The 27,644-nt window shown below is 42.9% G+C and overlaps 1 protein-coding gene across 4 annotated transcripts in view; it reads right to left on the bottom strand.

Annotated features, from left to right (window-relative positions):
• The window catches only part of SPSB4 (splA/ryanodine receptor domain and SOCS box containing 4), a 152,864-nt gene that overhangs the window by 61,387 nt on the left and 63,833 nt on the right, over nt 1–27,644 (bottom strand). The window contains exon 1 of one of the 4 annotated variants that reach the window (XM_085069679.1): nt 18,068–18,211. The exons of the other annotated variants lie outside the window; for them this stretch is intronic. The gene's annotated coding sequence lies outside the window, so the exon portion shown is untranslated. Of the gene's footprint in view, nt 1–18,067; nt 18,212–27,644 lie in introns of those variants that run through there. 4 annotated transcript variants of the gene reach the window in all.

Below are 27,644 nucleotides of genomic sequence, written 5' to 3'. Positions count from 1 at the left end.
TAGAACATAACTCTGATAAAAGAAACACACTTTCTGCAAAGTCAGCTTTCAGCATTCATAGTTGCATTTCCCTCTGGATCACAAACTAGAGGTGCAGGAAGCTTGACAAACATGCATAAGAAATGACACCACACAAATACAATTCAAAACTACATTAGGAACACGCTAAGGCTGAGGTTAATCCTGCTAAATTGACGCTTACCCGAAGAGCAAGAAGCAGCAGATGAGTCCCAGCTAATGACAGTGACCAGCAGAAGTGGCTATCAGAAAAGCAGGGAAGCAAGGAGATGCCTCTATCCAACAGCATTCCCAGTGCCTACAGAGCAGTTCTCACTCTGCTATTGGCCCTCATTCCTTTTTTTTCCTCCTGCAGCCAGACCTCAGTGCCACCTCCCCTGCCAACGTGGGCTTTGTCACCAGCCAGCAAGGACTCCTGAATGCCAAGAGAGGCAGCAGGAGGCTCTGAACCAAGGCCACTCCTCTGTGGGCACCAAAACTGTTCGTTCCCCACATGCCTGAAGAGAACAGATGCCCCCAGTGTTTGAACACTCTGAATGTAACTCCAGTCCCAAAGTCCCTTACAGAAGGGATTGGAAGAAGAAAAACACATAATATGCTGTGCTGGGCAAATCGATGAAAAGCATTTATATGTTCAAGGACAAGGACTTTTACCCCCACCCAGACAATGTAAAGGCATAAGGCCCAGTGTCTATCAACTTTGTTCCCAGTGTGCAAACAGCTCCATAACCATGACAACACTGTTTTGAGGGTGACAATGAATTAAGCACATTTTTGGCACCTTAAAAAGACTGGCTAGCTTGGATTCAACTACAGATCCTGGTATCCAACATTGTTCAAAATGGGCAATAAATCAACAATGTTGGCTTCCTTTGTCAAACTGGGAATACGCAGTAACAATACAACCAGACAAAAATGCTTGGCTACTCTAAGCTATCCTGTGTTACAGACAAAATTTTATGCTGCATGCACACTTAGCAGATGACATTTAATATGTGGGATGAACAATGCAGCAGTAAGTCATGACTTCTTCAATTCCTGAAAGGAATGCAAATCCTGAAAACCCAAGGACATTCCTCCGTAAAGAGTAACTTGGTTTGTAATGGTACAAAAATGCAATTGTTTCAAAATTCAGGATAAGCTTGTTATTAAAAAAGACTGTACATTTAGCTGCTTGGAATTATAATAATCTGAAATACCACACCACCTGTACCACCCGACTTAGAAGCAGTTTACTCATATGATGAAGAATGCAGAAAGAATCCTGAGTAGCCATGAATACAGTGGAATGTATATTTTTAAATACTTCCATCTACTGTACACTTTGGAACAGAGCTCACTTGGGGTTTTGGGTAGGCTTTATGCTTTCCTCTCTCTGCATGTGTTTCTGGAATTCTCCCCTTTCATACTGAAAGCTGGTTTTAGATGCAGGCGTTTCTATTCTGAAGAAACATGAAAGATGACTGAGAACACTTCAATTCTGTGAACAGTTTTTCGGCGTAATCACTTCTCAGAATACAGCAACGCAATTTGAAAAACAAATATAGTAACACAATACAACAAAAATTGCTTTTTACTGTGCAAGTACTTTTAAAACCAGCAATATTTCAGTTCCAAAGTTCCTGAAAGGAAACAGTAATTTTCTTTCCAGGGTATTTAACAGGAATACCCATATGATCCCACAATTACCATAAGGGTACAGATGTTCAAGCTGCTACATCCTTTCTACCACTCCCTCCTAGTCATTCTTCCCTTTTGTCTTCAGCCACCTGCATTCAAATGGCCTTGAAATGGGTCTGCCTCAGAAAACTAAAGTGAGCAAAATCTAGTTTTATATTGCCAGGTTATTTTCAGGTGGATAAGCCCTCTGATCTGGAATATCAGACAGTTATGTAAATACTTGCTCTGGCAAAAAGCAAGAGAGAGAAAGAAAAAAAATTAAAAGCTCAAAGGCAGAACCATCTATTTAGGCAGCAGCCCAAACCATGGAACAAATTTCCACAGTCACTTCAAGCTGCCCTAAGGGGCACAGCTGAACTTCATGTCTGAATTCAGCACAGGCATGAGCTTCTGCTTACATCTGCCTCTCTCTTCTGGCACAAAATCATTCATCTTTCACCCTTCAGCCACCCTTCTGTCACAGTGAATACTTCCTGTTTTTCCCAAACAGCTGATGTGACCATTTCTAATACTCAAGTGTCAGGGTTATATTAAAAGAGCAAATTAACACACGAAAAAGTCTTAACACTAAATTGAAAATTATGTTTTCAGCTCCACTTTGCATTTTACTGGATCATTTGCCATTTCACATTTCTGCTCACTGTGCTTCACCAAGTAAGTAATACCAATAGTGTCACACACGTGAGATTTAAAGCCCAAGAATTAATTAAGTTTTGATATTGCAATTTCTCACCAGTCTACTACTTTTCACCAGCCTAACCATTTTCTTTTTAGACAACTTATTTTACATTTTACTCTACATCTTTGTAGAGGATCAATAGCCCTACAGCTTCAATTTCAAATCCAGAACATCCATTAAGTGATGGCCTCAAAATGTGGCTGAATACATTCCCACTGCCTTTCTTTTACTGCAGTTCCTTTTGCTGTAATGCATATTGGGGCCAGTTGGCCTTTAAAATGAAATAAGTTAAAAAGCCATAAATGAGAGAAATACTCCTGGAAAGCATCATTCCTCAGTCTAGCCAGTTGCAAATCCCAGGGAACGTGCCAGAGATGATCCCTGAGCAGACTGAGGGAAGGCGTGCAGATGGTAGAAAGTGACAATCAGACTGATGAGAGCTCCTCTGGCTTGACACAGTCATTCACCAGAACTTCACTGCAACTGCAGGAACTGTAAGAACACATTGCAGTGAAAATTTGGCCCCTCAGCTCAAGCTTCAGTCTTTGATTGTGTCAGTGTTTTCCAAGCTTGGCAAGTCTTTGTAAATCACAAGGGAGCCTTGGTCTGCAGCTGGTTTTCTAGGGGCAGCATCATGGTAAGGATGGGGATATGGAGGAACACCTACTAGCAGTTTTGTGAGCATCTACAGCATCACAAGGCTGCTGTGGATTTGCCAGTCTCCACAAGAGATGGCTCCACTCTCACAGTGCCTGTCTGTACATTTTGCAGTGGATGATTCTAGGGCTTCGCCTCTGTATAATTTATAAAAAGACATTCACTGACAGCTTAAAATTTGCAGTGCTTATGGAATGACCAGGATACTTTCATCATCTTCTTTTGCATCCAAGCCTTTCTTTGTTTAATTCCCATTTGGACTGAAGGAACAGCGTACAGACAATACCTGGGAGATGCACTCACTATTGGTGGGCAGGAAGCAAACCCACTGATGTTCCAGCTGAAGCAGCTCATCAGAGGCAGTTCCTGATGTGACATGGATGACTTTAATACTTCCAGCAGTGCTGCAAAACTCCAGTGACACAAACACACAATGCCTCTGGCCAAACACAGCAGACAAGAGCGGAAGGTATTCTTCCCCCTGCAGTGAACTGAACAGACTGGTGCAGAAGAGATGTCCCAAAAGGCTGTCCTCGACAAACCATGGAGGATGTAGATGCACGAGGGGGTCAGGCCATTCCCCCCACTCAGGGCTGCACAGTGCGAGGGGAAGGGCAAGGCTGGAGGGAACCCAGCCATTGTTCTTGCACAAACATGCAGGAGATGAATGCATGAGAACAAGTTTGATCCTGAACAAAAGCGTATTCTTTTGTTTAATAGGAAAATAGACTTACACAATCACACCATCTGCATCCCTCCTAACCCTTCCCCCTCAGCTACTTCAGTCAATAGCCACCCTCAGCCAAATCTGACGGAGCAGCAGCAGGCTCAAGGATAACTCTTCCTACAGGACAGGACACACAGCCCAGAAGGGAGCACATGGAACACCAGGCTGGGCTGCAAGGCCACATCTTGCCAAGAAACCCTGAAGAGAATGCGCTCACATCAAAGCTGTAACTGCAGGCAAAGCGACCTGAAGATGTCATGTCAAGGCAGCCACAAGACACAAAACCAGGAAGCAATGCTTCATCAGTCCCACAGTTCCTTCTTGTAAAGGACAGAAATTAAGTAAACACACTTTACATATGTTCAGGAAGCACGATCACAGAATCAGATTGCACAGATGATTTTGTATTTCCCTGGTGAGGCAACAAATCAAGTTTCTTTGGAGTACTGACAAAAAGACAAAACAACTTCCTGTTAAACAAATAAATGTTTACTCAAAACCCCCACCTTCTTTAAGCAACAGCAGTGAATTTCATCTGTTTCAAACACCAGCCACTGCTAAAGCACATCTGTCAGTAGAGAACAATTGCACAGACAAATGGGGATGATGGAGAAAGTAATATCATAGAAACAAACCACCTAAGCTCTAAGCAACAAAATTGATCTTCCCTAAGCTATAAAAGCTTTCCTATTTTACTGAGTAGTGTCTTTGTGTCTGTTTGCTTTTAATTCAGGAAATAGGGCAGTTGGTAACACAGGAGAGGCTGGGACAAGGCACAGGCTTTAAGGAGTTAAAGATTTACAGACAGTTATGTCCCCATGTCAAGAACCTGACTCCCGAAGACACAGACACCTTGATGAGAACCCAGGATGGGTCTCACAGTGGTGAATCACAGAATGGTTTGGTTTGGAAAGGACCTTAAAGATCATCAGAATTCAGGGTAACAGCATGAAGCTGAGTTGGAGGAGGATTAGGTTGGATATCAGGAAGTTTTTCACCCAGAGGGTGGTTGGGCACTGAACAGGCTCCCCGGGGAAGGGGTTACAGCACCAAGCCTGTTCAAGAAGCATTTGGACAATGCTCTCAGGCACATGGTGTGATTCTTGGGGTGTCCTGTGCAGAGCCAACAGTTGGGCTGGATGATCCTGTCAGGTTCCTTCCAACTCAGGATATTCTGTGATTCTATGATTTAGTTCCAACGTCCCTGCCATGGTCAGGGACGCCTTTCCTTAGTCCAGGTGGCTCAGAGCCTCATCCAACCTGGCCTTGAACACTTCCAGGGATGGGGCATCCACAAAATCTCTGGCCATCCTGCTCTAGCCAATTCCCTATCCATCAAGTGACCATAGAAGGTCAACAAATTTATCAGGTACGGTTTGCCCTTAGTGAAGCCCTGCTGGCTGTGTGGAATGCTATCTCCTTTCTTGCTTTTTCATTGTCCTAGAGCCAGATTAAGCAGAAAGGTGCTTTTTCAAATCAATACTGTTCTATAGAGAAAAGCTATCCCAGACTTGGCAGTGTTAAAATCAGAGACAGCCTCCAGCTAGGAAAAGCCATGGCGAAAGAAGTTGCTACTTGGAGAACCATTTACATCCTTCTACTACCAACCTAACAATTTACATCCTCAAAGAATTTCATGTTACAAGTGCCAACAATTCCAGGTATTTTTAAGCACAGGAAAGTACTTGAAAAAACCCCGTGCTAGACTTCCTAACAGAGGTATGGATAAAAATAAATCAGCTTTGTGCCGGCCTACAGGACAACTCAACACAGAGTGTGATCTATAAGCTCAAACACAAGGTCTGTATTTCTCAAAATAACTTTACACTCTAGTTCCCCCTGCTAAGCAGTCTTCCACAGGGAATTTTCTTTTAAGCAGCATTTTATTTGTAACAATTAATTACTAACTATATTTCCTTCTTTAATACATTGGATGAAAATGGGGGGGAAGAAAGATTGAAAGTTATTTGGAAGAAAACTGTACCAGGATGCAAGTTTTGATGGGGATAAAAATATACTGGCATTTAATCTTTAGGTGTACTGCTGCTAAAATAAAATAAGTAACATCACATTCTGGAAGCCTTGCAAAAGCTGTATTAAAAATTTTTAAAAGAGCATATTCCAATTAATCTTTGCACAAACCCCCCACATTTGCTAGGATTGCAAAGGATCTCTGAGACATCATCTAAATCTGCCAGACTGTGATTCTCCAATAACTCAGGCAGGGACCTGTTCTGCCCAGGAGAAAAATGTGTTCAGTCTAAATTTGGATCAGCTGTACTTTAGACAAAGAGAAAGCACATCAGTAATTACAAGCTAAGCTCCAGCAACAGGTGTAATGTATTGAAAACAAAGTGCTCGGAGTTTTTAATTCTGGAAAAACAAAACCCTCGATTGCATTGGGATATATAGATCATATTGATTTCCAGCGTAAAAAAAAGTAACATTTAGAAATATCCTTAAAAGTGAAGGACTATCTCCATGAAAACAAGTCATCTTCCCATTGAGTTATAAAAACTATAACACACTCATGCATGTCCTGCATTCCTGAACAAACACAGGCAAAACTATTCCTTTTCCAACTTCATTAAAGCTAGACTTGTTTTTGTTTACTACATCCTCAAGAACGGCATGAGTAGCATAAAATGAAGTAGATTTATACAAAGATCCTTCCAGAATCATTTGACAACTAATCGAGATGTTCACTTGCGCCTAAATGCAAATTTGTATTTATCAAACCATCATTTACTGCTGCAAAAGACTTGGAAGTCACATGCAAGCCACACCACTGTTGAATGGGATACTACACAAACACTACAAATACTTTCAGAGGAGGAAAGGAAGCCTTTTGGCCAATGGGTTAAATAAAAAAGTACCTAAGGATACTGGAGTTTAAATTCCAACCATTCTTTGAACAGATAAACTGACATACACTTTTCTCTGAAGCGCTGTGCAGACACAGGAATCACTGCGGGAATCATGGGATCAAGAGCAGTCATGCATTTCCATATTTAGCATGAACTCTGTTACAATTTACAGTAAAGAGATCAAAAATAGTCAAGTTTGAAGAAAGTAATTTATACAGTATGTAAGTTCAATGGAGCATTAAAACCCAGAACTCTATTAACACTTCTAACTACCTGAAGAATCTCTCTCATGAATAGACATCTTCCTCCACAGTGAAGGAAGGAATGGAAAGTGAAAGTATTTTCAATTGTCCCATATATCATCTTCATCACAGATTTCTGGCAATGGGCTTTTGTTACAAGCCCAGTCTTTCTAGTTTCCCTTTCCTTGTCATCCCTTCCCCTCCTTTTCCTGTACATCCCATTGTCAGTGTTCTTAATATTGGGAAGCCACACTTGGCTTCAAATTTCAACCATTTTTTACCATCCTTTTAAGACATTTATCTCTTCACCTGGCACTGCTAGAAAAAGAAGCATCATGGAAGCACACTCAACCTTCACCTTTCATTAGGTAGCTGATACCTGGTTCAGTCCCCATCTAGACTCGGGAGTATTTATCAAAACACACAATCACTTCTGATTAACACAGTATCATCAAGGGGAGCAGAAAAAGTAGATGTAGTGTCAGGCTCATCTCTGAAATTCTCTTTAAAAAATACTTGTAAACACAGATCTAAATTTCTGAATTTAGAAATGCATGGATTAAATGACAATCTGTGTGAGACACTGCAACTTCTGATACTGCAGAAAGACTTATATTTCCACAAAAAACTGCAAGCCAGATCCAGAACAAAAGACTTACCATTTGGAAAACAACAATTTGTTGGGCCAGCAGCTGTAAACACAAGAACTGAGCCTTGCAGTCTGCCACAGCAGCCAATCCTTTTTGTGCTGCAGTGGTTACTAGTGGGGAGGTTCCCCAGTACCACCAGGGTCTGTAGGATACACAGAAATTGGCTCCAGCTGAGGCCACTTTTCTGTGCTCTGAAAGATACAGGATACTGTAACATAACCACCATCCTTACTGGACAGGGAGGAGATGTCTTCAAGGAAAGCAAACAGATGGACCAGAACTCTGTGCTACCATCTAACTCCCTATTTAACATCCCTGCTCCTATCTAATGACACATGCTGTGAAGATAAAATATTGGCAAGAAAAGAGCATGCAGCAGGTTACCTGGAAGGGACACTGGTGGTACAGTTAGGAAATTCAGTTTTATTCCAAAGTGGTCCCTGAGAGCAATTCCCTTGTTTGGGAACCACAAGGCACAGAGGAGAGGGCGTGCTCCTCTCTACTGATGGAGGATTCAGAGTGAGCTAAGCAGGGGGGAACTTTCAACACCAATAAAAAAATAAGGTAGTGAGGCTCCGTTCAATTGCACTGTGCAGAAATCACTGTGATTTATGACTTCTGCCAAGAACCAACTGCAGAGAGGGGAAACACCACCCCTGTGTGTGCCTCTCATACTAAGCACACACCATCTCCTGTCTGTGCGAGACAGGAGCGACCACGGCTGCCTGCTTTACACAGACACAATATTAAAGGAATTAATTCCTAAGGCAATGGGAAAATACTACATGGGACAACTTCCAAGTCACAAATTCCGCTTACTTAAGCTAAGCTGCTTAATCAAGTTAATTGAAGGAATTAAAAAAGCATCTGGAGAAGAACACATTCACCAGGCACTCTCTAGCCATTCCTGAGCTGCTGTTACTTTTTCTGGGCGCCAGTTCCCCTGCTGGCACAGAACAATCTATCATCAGCCATTACACTGATTACCATCCATTAGTTTGGCTAAGTACAGGCATGAAATTTAAACCTACTTTTGTAATTTATTTACAAGCTATTCACATACTGGATATGAAGAATATATACAATGTTTTGTGTTAACAAAAGAAATGTGGCTGAATATTAAAGAGTTGCATATTAAAAATGACCAATAGAAATAATAATTCTCTTTACAAAGAACTGTTTATGTCACAAGACAAGCAGGACAGTAGCTTACACTCTTTAAAAATACAACTGGTTAATATACAGGGGGGAAACGGGTAAGAACCCATGAGAATCACAAGTTTTAAGTATCAGTCCCATAAATATAAAATTCAATTAAAATGTCATTCTAGAAAACACTGAAAACAGAGTTGGGACTCTTATAAAACAATGATTTTTTTTCCCTGCTATTAAGGCAAGGTGATTAAAATGAAAGATAATCCTCTTTATTTCAAAAGCTAATTATTACATGTAATGAAATTTCTTCTTGTACCATGAGACTGAACTGAATTCTACCAAGACCATCAACCCACACATCTTTGCTGTAATAAAGTAACTGCTTGAATTTTTCCTTACAATCCTATTTGTACAATAGACTATTACGCACAGCTTTGATTTCAGCACACCACATTCCTTACCACTACGGAAACCAAATGCAGAACAGCTGTGGAAGCAAACCCCACTATATGCAAATATTCAGACAAAAAATATTACAAGTAAAAAAATCCCTTGTGAAATCCCCTTCACTGGGAGTTCTGACTGAAGTTAAACTGCCAGTTTAGCCTTGGCATAAGGATTATCCAGAGGAAGCATCCCACACACATTCTTCCCAGGAGGTGTAAAGAGATGCCTGCATCTGTGAAGTACCCAGATTTTCTCTCCTGCCAGCCAGCAGTGCTCCAGAGGAACTGAGCTGTTTGCTGCGCTACTGCTTCCTGCATTGCTAATTCAGATGTCTAAATTTAGATGCCAGGTTTAGCCAGTGGTTTTTCCACTTCTTCCAACAGTCAAAACAAAAAGAAAAACAGGTCTGCATTAATTCACTATCTTCATCCATGTGCAGAAGAAAACATGATGTCAGAACTCCACACACTGGAATTACATCCCCAACCTCTAGCTACAGGGTGAGAGAAGCAGTCTCTGCTCATCTCCTGAATGACTGCACACCAGGCAGCAGGTACTGCTAAGTCACATTTCTTTCTGTCTAACCCTGGGCACTGCTCACCCAGATTCTCAGGTTCTGAACTATTTTATCACAGGCAAAACAAAATCTAAAAATAAAGTAAAGAGAGAGGACTGGCTTCTGCATTGATGAAGACTTCCTGCTCCCATGTCCTCTATTAGCAGGATGTGGATGGAGTAAAGGAGTAAAAATGAGCTCATCAGTCACTCTCAGGTCCCTAGAGTGTTGAGACATTTCAGCTTGAATTTCCCTTTGGTGTCTCTTTCCAGCAGTCAAACTGTGATGAACTAGAATGTATGAATCTTTTCTTCCCTTGCACTACTATTCAGCATTGCTAGACAGACCTGTATTTGAGCAAAAACAAACTGTTGATTCTTGTTACAGGGTAGGAGAGCAGGAAATGCAAGCCAGTTATCAATGCTGAAGGTGACTCACTGAAAAAAAGTAATTATTTTAAACTGCAAGCCCACTGTACCCCTAGACATGAACTCAAGGCAGCAGTCTCATGCACTCCCTCCCAACACACTGCAGCTCACTGAGGTGAGGGAAGTTCTGTTACCACATCACTGCTGACCCCTCACAGGAGTTGGAGCATCACAGGAGGATCTTGCAGCAACTCTTGACAGTTCCCTTTGTGCACCCTGCCTGTGATGTCTGTTTTCACTCTGTTTCATCTTTTAAATCCTGACAAATACTTAGGTTTAGTCCCTTTGACCAATGAATCACCTTTTTCCCCCGGTGCATCTTCAAGAACTGCTGCTGAATGTTCCTCTCTTTCCCTGTCCACACTTCAGAATATTGCTACCAAGAGATCTCACAGGTGAGCCTGCCTTCATTCTCTCCACCCACACATTTTGTTTCAAGTAACACTAATACGAATGCTAAAAAATTTTAAAACAACGAGGGCATATTCCAGGTCTCATGCTCATGCTTGTTTAATACATCTTATTCTATTTAAACCTCAAAGGATAAGATACTACACATGTTGTAACAAATTCTTCCTGAGCGCATTCTCACATCTCTGGTAGATGATCACTGCACTTTCAACAATGCATCTTAGTCTAAACAAGCCCTCAGTGAACTATGTGCAAGGTTTTCTAGACTACTGGAAACAGTTACATCAGCACTGACCAAAGTACAAAGGAACTTCTTGATGTGATAATATTTTAAATAATCACCAGCTTCAGTGCAGTATTTGCCTTTGAATACAAAAGATGATAGAAAATCCACCCTTTTCATCCTGCAACATCAAAACCAAAGGACTCTATAAATATTTAGTAAATGATCAGTACACTTAGAAGTGAGAATATCACAGCAAGTATTACCCAGATGTTAACAGCATCAGAGGCTGATGGTACTGAAATGCAGGGATAGTCAGGTGCTGGTACAAACCAGATGTAATACTAATATGCAGTAACAGTAAAATGAGGTTGGGATAGCTATGTTTCTGTCTTTTAGAGACTTTGATGTGTCACCATCTTTAGTTCAAACAACTTCTGTCATCTCTGACATGCCTGACAACAGCTTTCAACAACAAGGAAAACAGTATTTTGATTTCTTTATGCTGCATCGTAACTTTTGAAAGCAAGATGACAATACACCTAAATCTCCTTGCAGGGTCAGACCCCCGAAATGTGCTCCACAGAGAGGGACGTTGCTCAAGAATGGAATGAAAATATCCAAGGTCAGAATTTAAATTATCAGCCTGACATAATTCTCATTTAATTTATTAGTCTCAGATTTAGCACTTGCCCAGAGGTGCACTGCTGCTGTTCCTTTCCTCGGCAAAGAATAAAGTAATGGCTCTGCCCAAGTGAACCAGCTGGAGCCTCAAAATACCCTCAGTCCCTGAAAGAGTTCAGCATGTGCTCCTATCACACTCTCAGCCTCCTCAATTTAAATCCAAGCAAACTAGTGATAAGCCATGAGGAACAGATACTCAATTCCCCATGCAAAAATGTTACACAAATCTGAAGCATCTACAAGTACACCTTTTTACAAGTTAAATTAGGATAAACTTTCAAGATAATCAAACAAATGAAGTAGTTAAATTTTAACAGGCTTTTTTTTAAACTCAAGAAAGTGTCTCAGACAGAAAGTGGTGAAGCCAGAAAGCCACAAACAGCACCATAAGGACCAGGTGTCAGTTTTAACTCTTAAATCCCCAGCTCAGCTACACTGGATTTTGGGATTATTTATCACTTTGGTCAGCAATTCACATAAATGGAGTAAAATACAGGGCACGCTACAAAATTACATGCATTGACACCATTGAGCAAGGAATAAAAGTACTAACGAATTGACATTTAAACTTGATTTTAAAGCAACCATTCACTTCATAATACTGCAATGATTCTGTTGTAAAAAGCAAATGACAGCCGAGCTTATTCTGGAAATTGAGTCTAAAACACTTGGAAAACAAAGTTTCACAAGTACCGGTACTGGCCCCCAGATTACTGTGTGTGTCCAAGCTACCCTTAAAGTCATTTTCAAAACAAGAAACCATTTATAATTTCACTAGTAACTCAGAAAATAGTTCAAAATTCAAAATACCCTTTACCACTTAAACCAACTATTTCCTTGGCTATGCATATATTTGACTGTCATGGCATTTTCTCACATGTGAAGAAACGCAATCCTTCTTGACAACACTGTGAATTTATTGCTTAATTTTGTGTGGCTTCTATCATGAAATAGTTTAATCAGAAAACAGGCTCAACATTTTGAAGAATTAGTTCAGTGTTCAAAGACAGCCAACTTTCTTCCAAGCTGTTTGCATCCTTCTGAAGCAAAACTATGTTTTAGAATATTCTTATAGAAAAGCAAAGAACGAACACGCAGATCATGACTATACCTACCATCCCCACCTAGAGATTTCTGTGGACAGCACATTCTCAGCATGAAACGTAGTACTGATGTAAATACTTGGTGCAGCAGCCTTTCTTTTAAAAGTATGACCTCCAATATCTAATGAAAAAAGGTATCCTTCTACTGGAGGCAATTTGTTTCTGCATTCATTTGAAGAAGAGATAGAGGAGAAGCAGTTAAAATTAAATTATAAGTAAGTACCTAAACCTTTCATCAGATTTGAAAAATCCCACTTTTCCCATGCCTAAAGTTATGCAAGCACTCTCACACAATTAATACTCCTTGAAAAAGCAATTCTAAATACCTTGATTTCTAAACATTCAAGAAACACCCTTTTTAACAGAGGCTACATGAGGCTGCTGCTGCTGCTACATGGTGTAGAAGGAGCTTGACTGGCCTCTAGGTACCAGCCTGACTTTGCCTTCTCACACAGAGCTGGGCCATATTCAGGTGCCAAGCAGAAAAACCACTGAAGAAACAGAACAGCCAAGTCAGCTGCCAGCAGTGCCTTGCTGCCTCAGGACAGAGGCGTCCCAGGCTGTCCAGCCCTCCACAGGGAATTCCCGCAGCAGCTCCCTACCCCAGCAAGGACAGCTTTCAGGAGATGAGCTGCAGTCTGGACCCTGGCTAGGTCCCAAGGCACGGACCCATTTCTGTCGGAAGCAAATCCTCATTCCTCTAACGAGACACTATAAATACAACCAGTCTCTTCTGCAAAATCTCTTGGCAAAATTTTCCTTAGGAGTTGTTACTGCAGAAAGGCACAACAGCAGGCAAGTGGACATCAGACTTTAACAACAGGTCAGGAAAGGCAGTACAAGAATGAGCTTTTGGAAATGCAAGTTTAAATCAAGAAGGCAAACTCAACTAAGGAGCCTGCTGTACAGCTCTGAAAGAATTAGCTTGCAATCAGCTCCAAGATGGATTTCATACATTGCTGCACTTCACGCCATACACCAAAGCTTACTTGTCACTTCAGCCTCTGACAAATCCTCAAAGATAAAGTTGCTAAGTCACCACACTCTGCAATGCAACACAATAAAACTTGTCATCTGACGCCAGTCAGGAGCAGGATTACCCCACGATGTTCAATCCAAAGATACACAAAATAAGCACAGAGAAGCAAAAAATTATACAGAATACTGCTCAGCATTGGTCTAAGTTCAAATTATTCACTATGAACAGATTTAGGTCACAGAGCACCCATATTTAAGTACAGGCACCTCACTTCTTATTAAATATGGAAATAGATATAAATTCCCCTCACATACTTCTTTACTTTGGCCAAACCACAGCAAATTATGTAAAATTTCTGAATTTCAATTGCTACAGAAATTGAGTGCTGCACCACACCGGTCTCTGAGGCAAAGATGACATCCACTTTGAAGAGACACTTGCATAAAAACGACAAACATATACATATGTACATTTCAATAGACTAGAACCTGACACTACTCCATTTTTGGTGGAAAAGGAGCCAGAGGAAGAAAAGTAGTGAGCTCTACCCAGCACTCTTGATGGGCCAGTCTTTAAAACAACAGAAGTAGCCAAATAGAGTCATCAAGTTTTAATCAATTATTGCCAGTCAGTTGGTAGTTCTTAGCCCGAAGCCATTGGAATCCTGTGGGCACTGATCTCTCTTAACCACGACTGCTCCCAAAAAACTTAAGCCATATTTTCTTCCTCTCCTCTTTATGCATTTTTTCATGCTGAAACCAAGGCCACTGGAGCACACTGTTAAATCTCTTCAGGGCAAGGATTTTTCCTTGATAGGCTGTGAATGCTACTGATTATACTGTCAGCTTTCCAAACACAAAAAAACAAACCAAAACTAACGTTATCACCATGCAATCTAAAGGGCTGTGGGCTGCAGAGCTATACAAACAGCTGAGGAAAAGGCATTTCCTGACATCATTCCGAACATCACCTGAAAGCAGGATTCAGAACTTTTAAATACTTTAACTCTTGAGAGAGCACAGGTCAAGTTCACTACACTGCTGGCTTCAAGCAACAGCAGCTTGGACACTAACAAAATAAAGACAACTGCTGCTCTTTGGGCAAGTTATCAGTGAAGCTGCATTCAGCCCTTCTGCAGCAGCAGTCTGCAGTGCATTTGCAGTACACTGCCCAGCACCAGTGGTAGTGATGCACACACACCTTTTCAAAGCAAAGAGGAAAATGCCCCAACCAACCAACCCCACAAACAACCTGAGCATGAGTTGACTGAAGTCAAGGAAGTCAGAAGACATGAACTGCCCTTCCAGGAAGTGCGTGATGCATTAACCTCTTATCCTACAGCACAACCTATGGTGAGCTAAGCGATCCCTGGGCTGCCTGGGTTGGAAGTTGCAAGGACAGCCTAAAGTCACCCCTGAAGGCTGTGTGTGCTGCAGGGAGTGACACAGGTTCACCACACATGCACAATCCCATGAAATTTACAGTGGGCAAGGGAGCCATCTGGTCTGCCAAGTTTCAATCCACAGCATTTGTTTATTTTCAAAGCGTCAGTCCCACAGCACCAACTTCCAGAATTATTAGTAAATATTTAGCCATACTTAGAAACTTTACAGAGAGTTTTGATTTCAAAAACTGGTTAAAAGTTAAAGCAGGCAGGTTTAAGCAATGCCTTCATCACATAAAATGGATCCCTTCTGGCTTTAGAAATACTTGAAATTCCCAGGACAACATGTGTGGCCTGCATCTCCACTAGCTTCAAGGTCCATACTACATTGCCATAGCTCAGAGACACTACACGGCATTGATCCAGAGTTCTGCCAGCATGGAGCCCTTCATCCCTGGAGCCATGAGCCCAGCTTTGCTTCCTGGATGGTGCCAGGAAGGCAGGCACCCAGCAGTACCAGCCTCCACTCTTCTCCACCATCAGCCTCACCTCAGTCTTCAGAGAGGATTTATGAAGTCCAGCAACATTTACATCCATCCTCTATGCGGGTAAACCTGCTTTGAAGAAAACACATCTAGATTTCCTCTACATGGATATTCTATTAGGAAGAGTGCATTTATCCTCACTAACTGATGCAGGAAACAGATGTATCAAGACCACTCTGCATTACCATTATTCAACCTGGGATTTACCACTGCAGGAGCCTCAAGTTTACTCTGAAGTGAAGTCGCCTCAGCACAGAAAGAATTGAGCAGAGGATGTCAGTGCAGCAGTAGTGAGCAGCCAAGCAGGCTGAAGAGAGCAGACAGCTAAAACTCAGCATGGCTTACAGAATTTGAATGAGGCATCCCTCTCTCCACCCTCTCCTCTTCTTGGCCACGAAGATTACAGTGATGGGATAGTTCAGTATCTAACATGATCTAGCTAATCATTTTAGCCAAGTATTTTTAACAGTAATATCTCAGAAAATCACATAATGCCTTCTTCCTTGATTGCTGTCACTACATATCAAATGTGTAAGCAAATGAGCTCCTCAAAGGAAAACTCTCCAGTCTCAGTTAGAAGAAGCCAACTCAAAGAAACCATCCCAGGCAGTCCTGTGACATGGTTTTGACTGCCACTGTGAAAATTATTTGCCTTCCCCACAAAAAGAGGTCAGTGTTCTGTACACAGAAGAGGGGAAAACAGTGCTTGTGAAGGAAAACAAGACAAAAATATCTTCCTTGACTTTTCTTGGTACATGGAAAATCCATTACAAAAGTTTACACAGCAACAATGAACCCTGATGAGTTAGTGAGTTGTTGCTTGTGGAGTCACAGGAGAGATGTCCCATCGCTCAGAAATTCCCATGCTGCACAAACACGAGTCAGTCATAAAGATGATCAAACCAAAAATCAGAAGTATTGGTTCTTTCAAGAAACAAAATATCCAATTAGTGATTTTCATGGGGTGGTTTATGCTTCTGGTAAAATAAAAAAAAAAAAAAAAAAAAACCTACACCCCCCCCCAATTAATCCCCCCTCTCCGCAAAAAAAAGAAAGAAAAAAAAAAGAAAAAAAAAAAGAAAAAAAGGCCCAAAATAAATTAAAATATTCACAGCTCTGAAAAGCTCCTCGCAAAAAGGTGGCATTGGTTTCTTAGTCCTGAGCCCCAGAGCCTGTTGAACAGGAAGCGCGGTGTTTCAGAGCTTTGCAGTGACATTTGCAAAGACAAACAGGCCGGTAGGATGGGATGGGATGGGTGTGAACACAGGGCTCTCCGAGCCCAACAGCACCAGTGTGTACTTCCAGAGCAACACCCACATGAGGGCCTCAGCAAGGCACGGAGCTGGGAAGTTTTCTCATCCTGGTGATGCAGGGAAGTACCGGGCCTCCCTTCAGCCCTGGCAGGGACACTGAGGCACAGGACGGTCATCCAAGGACATCCGGAGTTAGCAGCAAGACACTGAGGCACATTAGCTACCAAGGAAACCAGACTTACATGACTAAGTCCAGTTATAAAACTTCCGCTTGTTGTTAGGAGAACATACAGTATCTGGCATTTCTCTGTCAGCAGCACCAAATAATCTAACAGCAATTTGATATTCATGTCCCTGACGGGCTGCTTTAGTTACAGAAACAACATTAAAAATGTAGCATCCTTCGAGATACACTACACAAGTCAGGCCAGTTTGAGCCACAAGCATCAACTCTCTGGGACTGGTTTTTTTTCTCCTGATAAGATATCTGCACTCTGCAAAAGAGCTTATCAGGGATTGCTTCTGTCACCGGAAGGCAAACAGAGCACTGTGAAAATATCAGGTATGACTTAAGCACCGAAGGGCTGTAGCCAACATCAAACCAGCAGCTGAAGTGGTAGCTGGCCATCTCTCTATATAGGACACTTTCCACCCTGTAGCAGTCTACAGTTCTAGTCCTAGGCACAAAGAAATAAAAATTACTTGCTGCCAGCACGGACGCTGCCACATCAACGCCGGAGCCCCTCCAGGAACGAATGGGGCTGCGAGGGCAGCGTACAGCTCTCCTGCCCTTGGTCCTCCGGCAGGAACAGCTTCCTACCAGCGACAGCAAACCCACTGCCTGGCTCCGAGTTCTTACAAGTAATGTGAGGGCAAATTCAGTCAATACCTTCCTTTGTTGAAACACAAGTCTCGCATACAAATTCAGGCTTGTCTTGACAAAGGTTCAGCTTGCCTCTTACGGAGAAGATAGTTTAGTGTTTCAGATCCGACTAAACAGTTGAACTGAGGTCTGGCTTTTACTGCCTGAAAAAGCACCCAAGTAAGCACTGTAAAACATTAGCTTGTGGCAATCATTAGGCAAGAGGGTTTGCGTTCGCCAGCGCAAAGTCAGATACATTCGATTTATGAGAAATGTACATCTCTAGTTATCCAACACCTAGAAATAATTCTTACATACCTCATGAAATTAATTTCTATTGTAAATCGTTTCATCATAAAGCAGAAAACGACTCACAAGCGTATTTCCTTAAACACCAGCTTGAAAACCAGCACTACTAAAAAGAATACAAGAAAAGCCCCCAAAACGCGCCTTGACAAACACTGCAACAAAACACCGAATTCCCACGAAGTGAAGGATTCGCCCACCGCAAACTTACCATAAACCCCCAGCACGGCACCGCCACCGATCCGCTACGCCGGCAGAGAGGGGATCCCGCGGCCGAGCCGCGGAGCACAAGTAAACAAACTCGGGAGGCGCCGTAGCCGAGCTGGCGGCGCTCGGAGCCCGTGCCCCCCGCCCGGAGCGCGCCCGCCCGGCACAGGCTGCTCCCCGCCGCCGGCTGCCCCGGGGAGGCGACGGGAGCCGGGGCCGGCCGGGGGGAGCCGCGGCCCGGAGCGAGGCGGGCGCCGCGCCCGGGGGGCTGCGGGCGGCTGCGGGGCTCGGGGCGGCTGCGCTGGGCTCGGCCGGGCCGCCCGGGAGCCCCGCCCGGTGCCCGGGGGCGGCGGCCTGCGGCGGCTACCGGGCTTTGTGCGCGCTGCCTCCCCCTGCGCCGCCCGCCGCCGCCTCATGCGAGAGCCGGCGCAGCTGGGGCGCGCGGCGAGCGCCGTGCCCCCTCGCGAAAGCCGATCCCGCTGATCTCATCACCGCGGGTTACTAATCCAATGACCGGGGAATTAACAGCAGATGGCGACGCCCCTTCCCCCCGCCCCGGCCCGGCCCCCGCGGACGCGGCGCGGCTCCGGCACCCGCTGAGGGCAGCGCGGCGCGCTCGACCGGGCCGCCCAGCCGGGCCGCGCCGCTCCCGCGTGAAACTCACCCTCGGGCACCGGCAAACTTTCTCGGCGCTCGCCTCGCCGCCTGCCGCCCGCATCGCCGCCGCCCCGCGGGCCAGAGCGAGCGGCTTCGCACCTCCGGCAAAGCTCGGCAGCATCTTCCGGCGTGCCGCTCGCGATGGAAGCCACAGCGAAGTGCCCAAAGTACTGCTAGCGAGTCCCTGCGGGCGGCTCACGGGCTGCGGGGCACAGCCGAGCCGAGCCGAGCCGGGCGGGGATCGCACGGGGATTAGTGCCGCGCATCGGGCAGTGCCATGAAAACTCGGCACTCGCCTCCTTGGGGCTGCCGGCAGGACACGGCAGGTTTGCATTATTTGGGCTCTGTAAGCTAGATACGTGCGGGTGAAACTCTAATTATCCTTTTGGCTGCCAAAACCAGCCCCACACTTGTAGGTCAGCTTCACGTCTTCTAGAAGGCTACAGACAAGGCAAGTCCTGTCAAACCAGTGGAACTTACAAAACAGTCGTAAGGTAGGCGCTTCCATCAGCGCTCGTTAATATCAGTAAATAACAACCTCAAGATCAGCGGTTTCTAACCCTAATAAGCTCCGGCCCTAAATCGCCCTCCCTGCCCGCCAGGAACACCAACAGAGGCTCACACACGGGTTGTGTTTTCTCTGTCATGCATACAGTGCTTAGGTCCACACTCAGGCAATGTGAGATGCTGCTTCTCCTCACGCTATGCTCAGTTATCCTCTCTTAGAGACCTTAGACCAGTCCAGAAAGGTGACATAACTGCCTCTTCTAGGACAAGACAATAAAAACTGAGAAAGATTAAAAACTTACATTAGTATTTTTCCTCAAATTCTGCTGTTATGCCTATGTTTTATACTTCTGGGGATGGAGAGGGCAAAATCTTTTCCCCCTCCACTTTCGTGGTGCTACTTATTTCTACATTATTTTTATTTCTTTTACTAAAATGTTCAGGCAGGTTTTCAGCAAAAAACTGAGCCAGACAAGAGAAATACCCGTGCTCAGACCATAAAAAAATGGAAAGGAAATTCTGCAAATTCTTTGAGAGTCTTCAGTCAAGAAATCCTCCATACGAGCTGCAGTAAAACTGTGTGTGTTTCACACATGCCATGTGGGCAGAAAAATTGTCAGATAATGGCAGCACCCCTTCTGTGGGGACCTAGAGGTGCCCCCAGGGGTCAGACACTCCTGAACACCAATGAAATATTTTAAAGAGAGTATGAAACTCCAGTTGTTCTCCAGGGCCTCCATACACACCCGTCCCCACCGCCTTTGGGATATACAGCATATAGAAAACAAAGGATGAATGGGAGTTTTCTCTCTGCTCCACAGTTCTTTATGCCTAGAAAAGGCTTTCTGCCACTTCCCATTCCCTCAGGCAGTCTCTGTCTGGTTTATATATACATACATGGAAGTCTTGACATGAGTAGTCATCTGTGCTCTTACCAGCAGACAAGTTACTGAATTTAAATTCTTCTCTTGGATGTGAGCACCGGCTAATGTCTGTTCTGTGGCACTCATCTGGGAGAGGAGCCCTAGAAAGAGCCACGTCTGAACAGTCCGTGGGGCACGCCTGTGACTTGGAGGATGTTTTGCTTTCCTCAGTTTTTAACAGCCTTGTTTCTCTTACACCCTTTCCCAAAACAGCAGTGTCTCCTAACACTTCTTTTGGCAGCCAGCAGTGTGTTTTCCAGTGTAAGATGGGATGTGGTCCTTCGTGCCTCTGCCAAGCTTGATGCAAAAAGCGAACTTGGAAAGACTTTTTACATAGTTTGTAGTACTAATTCTACCAAAGGAGATTAAAGAAATCACATTAGAAGTCAAGCTTTGTATCTTTTCAGCCAGCTTTAGACACATAGGTCTGAAAAGTGCACAATACAGAGATCAGTCGGGCAGCACAGAGTTTTGGGAACACACTTCATGTGCAAATGTGAGAACACTTGAGGGTGTAGAAAGTGTCATTTTGATTAATGATGGCTACAACATGCTATTTGTATATAGATGAGAATGTAAAAGGATAGGAAACAATCACATTTTAAAATATTAACATGATTTTAAAACAGACTGGAGCATGGTACAGATACAGCCAGCTCTTCTGAGCTGATCAAAATACAATACCTGGGGAGAGGAGGAAGAGGCACATGTTTGTGTAACATTACAAATCTTTCAAGATAAACTCTTCGACACAAAGTCAACAAAATGAACTATTTGGTACAGTTACTGGAGCTGTGCATCACAAAGGGCAGAACGCAGGCTGTATCATAAGCACTGTGCGTTACTCACATTTCCCAAAGTCTTCCACTGTTTGAAATTACCTCACAAAATAAAAATCACTGTCAGAAAGGAAATCTTAAGAATAATATACTTTATACTTGACTGAGAAACATCATGGCTAGGTGGTGAGGGCCGGGTGAGAAACCTGCCTCCCTAGTCACCTTGGAATTGCTGGGCAGACAGGTGAGAGTAAAAGTTTTTCACTGCTGCCCATGAAACAGTAAGTGCAGTCAAGAAAAAGAAATTAGGAAAAATAGAGTTGTTTTAGATCAAGAAGATGGTAATCTGCTTTCTACTTGTGTCTCACATGAGACTTATTGTTTGAAGTTGTATCTTGTTATCTGATTGCTAACAGGCCAAAAAAATGTAACTTCCTGAATTTGTTCCTCCCCTTCAAACTCACCTTCAAGGTAAGTTCCACATTACTGCATGGTGAACCTTTCTACACCCTTAACTTCACTCAGAACCAATTGGGAAACATTTCCTATGCACACTCACAAAAGTACTGAGCCCTGATTCTGTGATCCTTCTAAATATCCCATCAGATCACTAATATTTTCTCCACCTTTCTGGGTTTCTGGGCACTCCTATACTTGGGGTGGCTACATCTCTGGTTTTTAGTAGCAGGCTGAGCTGCTCTGCTACAGTCCAGGTTGCCCTGCAGCTGCCTGGCTTTCCAGACAAAGCTGTCTCCCAGCACAGGCAGAAGGAGCTTGCAACAAAACACCATTTAGACATTGCTTCTATATCCTGTGTGTTTACATCCCTGGAATTCTTCCCGTTTAGGGAGATGCAGGTTGGAGTTTTGAGTGAACTCCAGATAAAGGCAGAGGGGAGAGTTGAGTGAGGCCACAAAGAAAAGGTTATCAGCTGAATGGACAGTGTGGACAAAGCTCACCTAGAAATCCATAAGAAAACAAATGGCTTGTAAAGAACTGTGTTTTGTTGCACTATAGTTTCCATTCATGGTGCTTAAGCAATGCATATTATTTCTAACAACCCTCTTATACAGTCATCATTCCTACACAGGAGCCAAAGTTGAAAATTATGATGCAAATCTATGTAATCATGCATTTGAGATATCTACATGTGAAAAAGTGACCTTAACTACAGTAGTCTGAAGTCCAGAATATTCCCACACAAGATGTTTAAACTTTAAGAGTATTCCAGTCCTAAAGCTCTGCTACCATGAACACTGGACATTTGTATGAAAGTACCAGAGAAGCACAGAATCATCTGCTTTGCTCCAGCCATTCAAAATACTGTCTGGGCAGAGCTTCTCTGCACAGCTGTTTCCATTCTGACCTGGTCATATCCTGGTAGCCATGAATTCACACTTTACCTCTGCTCCTTGGAGCCTAGCAAAACCATTAACTGGGAAGCCAGGATACTGCATGTCTTAATGAACTAACAAATTGCTTCTGAAACCGAGATGTTTCATTGGGCAGAAGGTAGAATTTACCTTCTTAGAGTTCATCCCCCTACAAGCACAATGACAAAAACCCACAGAGATTAGGAAGTCAGCACTTGCATAAATGTCTCCTTAGTTCAAAGATTCTTAATAGAGGATAGAAATCCTGCACACTGCATTTGAGGAATAAGGATGGCATTCAGAAATACTTAACAATGCAAATGTAGAGTATTTCAAAATGTCAGAAGTCTGTCTATCCACAAGCAGAGCTACCTACTCTCTCGGATGTATTTCCAAAGCCTACTATGTACTTCATGTCCTACAACACAGTCAAATCTCTTTCTCAAACACATCAGATAAGGAAAAAAATTCAGGTTGTACACACACAATACACTCAGGTAAGAAGAAAGCAGCTCAACTTCCCTTTTATTTTCCTTTTGTGTTATCTCCATTAGAGCGCATGGTCTCAAGGACTGTGTGAAGGAGCTGATTTCTCTACGGAGCTAATTTCCCCATGGAGCTGGTATTCACATTTTTCCCTCAGGCAAAATTTAGTTGGACATTGACAACCGTAAGTTTCCACCAACACGGAAACAAGAGAATATAAGGTTTGAAGGGAAGGGTTTTCTCTCAAACACTGTAATAACTCCTTGGCCTGTGCCAGCAGTAAACAGAGTAGGGATATCTCAGAGGATGCAACAGAGTCAGTTGATAAACAATGGAAATTGTTATTACAGTATTGAAAACAATCCAAAGCTTCTGCTTACTTGTTTTGGGTTCTGCACAACCTAAAGAGCAAATTCCAGTGGTTAAATTCAAACACAGAAACCTCTGTCTGAGAATGGCCTCTGAGGTGGCAGTTCCTGTTTGGGAAGCTCAGAGAGCCTGTACATCCACCGACTGCTGCAGTCCAGGTCATAAAGGCATTTGAAACTACATCAGACCCTTTAAGTCATTACAGTGCCACAAAGCCCATCAGAACCTGACTGGTGGCTAATTCACATCCCAGACTCTGTGGTCTCTGCTTTGAACTCTAATAATGGCCATAATCACATATTGCACTAGCTGTAATTTCAAGTGGTATTACTACATCACACTGCCTGGAGTACTTTGCAGCAATCACATGCAAATAGAGGAACACATATGTCAAGAGAAAAATCAAAACCAAATTTTTCAGTTGGGAGAGATGGATATAGAGTCTGGGACAATGGCTGCCACAGGAACACCTAAACCCAAGTCAGTATAAAAGACTACTGACACTGTATATAATGTGGTGGTTTTGCTAAAGGACAGTGACACTAACAAGTTTGGGGTGCAAGTGGATCCTCATTAGCTCACTTAAGACTTTTTGATGCATCAATAGCATCTCAGCATGATTTAGGCTAAATCACGACTGATCCAACCCTCCTGGCTACATTTGGTCCCTGTGTATTCATTCTGTTACCTCAGCTACTGCACAAGTGAAGGAAAGTCAGATGTTATTGATACTTTTGATAATATTGGTTCTTGTCCATTGAGCCAGTGAGACAATAGGTCTTTATGGCCTCCCACAGGAAAGTTTTGACACTATAGTTAGCAAGAAGTGACTGCAATGATCTTTCCCCCTATCTTTTTTCTTTTAATGTGAACACAACATCCCAAAATAATTACTTGTGGAAAGCCACAAGGTGCATACTTTGGTCACAGGCAATCTGAATGTGCAGAACCATAGCACATTAGCCGTTCTTTCAAATCCTGTCATGAGCTCATGTGGGTAGGTCTGTCACCCAGATTTCCCCACAATGTATTTCTGGACATATAAGTAATAATAATATATTTCTCTTACGTCATGCCCAGAAATTTTTGAACTGAAACAGACTCCTTTTGTTTCAAAACTGCATATCTGAACTGCCTAGTGGGTAACTTCTGTGAGATTTCCACATCTAACTGTCAGACAAATGAAGAGGTAGATCCAAAAAAGATCCTTCTCTTTGAAAAGCCAGAGTTCATCCTGCATTCAGCCTTGCTTCTGGAAGAAAAATCTTGCATTTTCCAAAAGTTATGGAAGCTGTATCAAAGATGGATTTATTCCAGTCGTTCCTGTGAAAATATACCTCTGCTGTTACTCAGCACATTCTAGACATTCACCTTTGATTTACAGGGTTTTTAAAAAATATATATGTATATATAATATTCTGGAGCTATTAGTATACCTAAATGTTTTACTCTTTCATAATCTTACTTTCTGTGTTAAAAAAAGTCTGGTGATAATTACTACTTCAAAAAAGACTAAAAATCTCTGTTTAGATAGTAGAAAAACATGTCTTAGCGGCATGCCTCAGAAGGCTAAAAAAATTTACATTAACACATTTTTTCATCACATTAAAAAACAACCAAATCAAACAGAAAATCCTACAACTTTCTTTTCCAAGCCTGGAATGCTTACTCAGAGTTAACACTTAAGCCTGACTAATATTGGTGTGGGCTCTTTTTTTGCTCAGACTGACTACCACCATCTGAAACTCCAGGAAACTCCATCTGAAACTCTTAGCATGTGTCACATTTTTCTGTTCCCTGATTTGAAGGGCAGAAGGGAGGGAAGAGAGCCTCAAAGGTTTTCAGTTATTGCCACTGGAAATTTCTGGGAATACTCTAGCAACTGTAAAGTCGTCTTGAAAGCATTTTGTTTCAGTAAAAATAAATTGCTAAGCATTCCAGGTATCAAATATGGCCCGTGCGAATTCAGAAGATAGAAAGAAGGCTGTATTAGCTGCTTAGCTGCAATAACCTAGAAAGCAGGATTTAAAAGACACTCTATTAATTCTATGATATTTTCTGGGGTTTAATCTTCCACTTCTGCAGTGCTTGTTTCCTCAGCAAACCCAATATGGAGTTTTAATTTATTCAGCTTCCCTCCCTCCCCACTTTGAGATTTACAATGATCCATATCTTCAGCAATTTTCCCCAGGAGATTTTTTGTTTCTCCAACTTGAAGACATCCATTCACATCAAAAGCAAAGTCAGTACTGTTTATTATCCATTAGACAATTAGGATATGATTCTTCTGCTAAAGGCTGTGACTGCAGGCAACCATCTGGGGTCTGAACACACAAAAGGCTGTTGGGAAGGGTGTGCACACAAAAGCACCATGGGGATAGGGAAGTGTGTGCCTTACAAAGACACCCGATTGTCTCTGGGTTTCTGAGGGGGTTTTTTGAGGGTGCCATAAGCATCTAATCGGAGAATTAAGCATCAGGGAGGCAGCCCTCAGATGGCAGTCAGCTCCAGCAAGGACAGATGGTGAACAAAGGTGAAAAGCACACAATGCACGTGGGCCAGGAGAGCACTTCCACTCCTCCCTTCAAACCTGCTACAATTCCTGTGACGTCCTGTGCTGTGAAGTGAAAGTGTGGTCCTACAGGGCAGCAACTGGCTGTTAATATTGTCCCTGAAGTATTGCCAGCCCTACCTGGGACAATGCTCACCAGAGAGGTAGCACCTCTGTGAAGGAAAACAACACAGGCTGCAGCCAGATCTGCTCTGGCTTATTGTTTGTCAGCTCACCGGCTGACTTCTGCAAGAGCAACTCCACGAGTGAGCACAGAGAAAACAATTGCATCATTTGACACACTCAACATTCACTTATCTACCAATCTTTTTGCAGCTCCACGAGTGAGCACAGAGAAAACAATTGCATCATTTGACACATTCAACATTCACTTATCTAGCAATCTTTTATGATTGATTTGAGAATATGATTCATAAAGTAATAAGCTGCCCTCCAACAGAGCTTTTTCCCATTGCAGTTTATACAATGTCAGATATACTATGGCATACATCCCACTGCTCACTAAACTCTGAAATACCAAGGGGACTTCTAGCCCATCTTGTACTTCTCTAAAAATTAAAGAGGAGAGGATAAAATGTTTTACATCTTATTTAAACAGCAAGGATACAGTGACTCAACAGGCAATAAAGCACAAACATTTAAATAAAGAGCAGGAATGTCAGCAGGAAAAGCAAAAAATCAAAGAGATCATAGGTCAATACAAACAAGCATATGAGTCTTCTGATCAGGCACAATCCTTTCTGAATTTGTAAAATACTTAAACTACTGCAGTTGTCGCTGTCTAGGAGAGAAAAGTCCTTCTTTTTCCTTTTGTAATATTTTCTCTCTTAAGTAAGAGAATGAAATTAAAAAATGTAGAGCACTTGCATATATCGGCACACAAAACAACCTCCTAATTTAAAAGAATTTACTGTGGTCTGTCTTTCTTCCTATTCTGATAGAGGGAGAGAGAGGAATATTTAAAAGTCTTGAAAGACTTTTCTTGTTTTGTGAAACATTGCCCAGGCATGGACATGTTCAGCATCTCTGGAAAGGTTGTCAGTTGTTCACTTTAGACTCTGAAAATTGATCCATGAACAAATAGTGGTTCTTTGTGGATTAGCCCATCTGCCTGCCAGATGGGGAAAAAAGTGGTATTGTAGTAACAGCTGCTCCCACAAGTTGTGCTGGTTTTGGCTGGGATAGAGTTAATTTTCTTCAGAGTAGCTTGTGTAGGGCTATAGTTTGGATTTGTGCTGGGAGCAATGTTGAGAATGCAGAGGTGTTTTTGTAACTGCTGAGCAGTGACTACACACAGTCAGGGCTTTTCTGCTTCTCACCCCACCAGTGAGTGAGCTGGGGGTGCACAAGGACTGGGGGGAGACACAGCCAGGACAGCTGACCCCAAAGAAACGGGGGAGAGAAGGAAGGAGGGAACATTCCCAGTGATGGTGGTGTTGTCCCAAGTCACTGCTACATGTGATGGAGCCCTGCTGTTCTGGGCATGGCTGAACATTTCACCCAGGGGAAGTAGTGAATGCATTCCTTACTCTGCTTTGCTTTACCTGTTGAACTGTGTTGATCTCAGCTCACGAATTTTGTCACTTTGACTCTTCCCATTGTCTCCCCCATCTGACAGGGGAGTGAGTGAGGGGCTGAGTGGGGCTCAGTCTCCAGCTGGGGCTGAGCTGTGACACCAGTACAGCAGGACATGGAAGAATAAGGATGAGGAATACATTGAGGAAGCATGGGAATTTTGGATGAGATCAAGATGCACCAATTTAGAAATGTGTCACTACCATATCAGCACAGAGAAGACACAATGCAACTTTAAAGATGTAAAAAAGAAATCAAACAGGGCTATGTTAATTTCTTTAGAGAAAGCAGAAAAAACTCTTCAGGGCTAATGTGGAGTCCCCTCTGTTATCTGCAATTT

This window comes from Lichenostomus cassidix, chromosome 9 (assembly GCF_008360975.1).
Source record: "Lichenostomus cassidix isolate B80296 chromosome 9, HeHo_3.0, whole genome shotgun sequence".
Classification (NCBI taxonomy): Eukaryota; Metazoa; Chordata; class Aves; order Passeriformes; family Meliphagidae; genus Lichenostomus; species Lichenostomus cassidix.
The sequence above is the reverse complement of the archived record's forward strand: the minus strand, read 5'-3'. Positions and strand labels throughout refer to the sequence as shown.